Source organism: Sinocyclocheilus anshuiensis, unplaced genomic scaffold (assembly GCF_001515605.1).
Source record: "Sinocyclocheilus anshuiensis isolate Anshui unplaced genomic scaffold, SAMN03320099.WGS_v1.1 scaffold2823, whole genome shotgun sequence".
In the NCBI taxonomy this organism is placed as follows: domain Eukaryota; kingdom Metazoa; phylum Chordata; class Actinopteri; order Cypriniformes; family Cyprinidae; genus Sinocyclocheilus; species Sinocyclocheilus anshuiensis.
In genome coordinates, this window is record NW_015552796.1 from 251,427 (window position 1) to 251,748 (window position 322).

The window sequence follows — 322 nt, forward strand, 5'->3', positions numbered from 1 at the left end:
ACACACATTAGGATAGGTTAGATGCCTGCCTCCGCTGCGAGTCCCTATCAAGCACTTTACAGATTCAACTACTCTCTTCTTCTCCTCCTGCCTTGCTCTTTGGCCCGCATCACTCACCGCAGATCAAGCCTGTTCTTGATAAATCTCCTGTGAAAGAGTGGGAAAAGCCGACGAGGAAGAAGTTGGGGTGATGCGATCTTTATATAGGCGGAGCAAAATACTTAATCGCTCCGTCTATAGCGCATTGTGATTGGATGTTTTACGCTGTCAATACAGGAGACAATCCAATGGGCCACTGGCTGCTCGCTGTCCCTGCGTGATG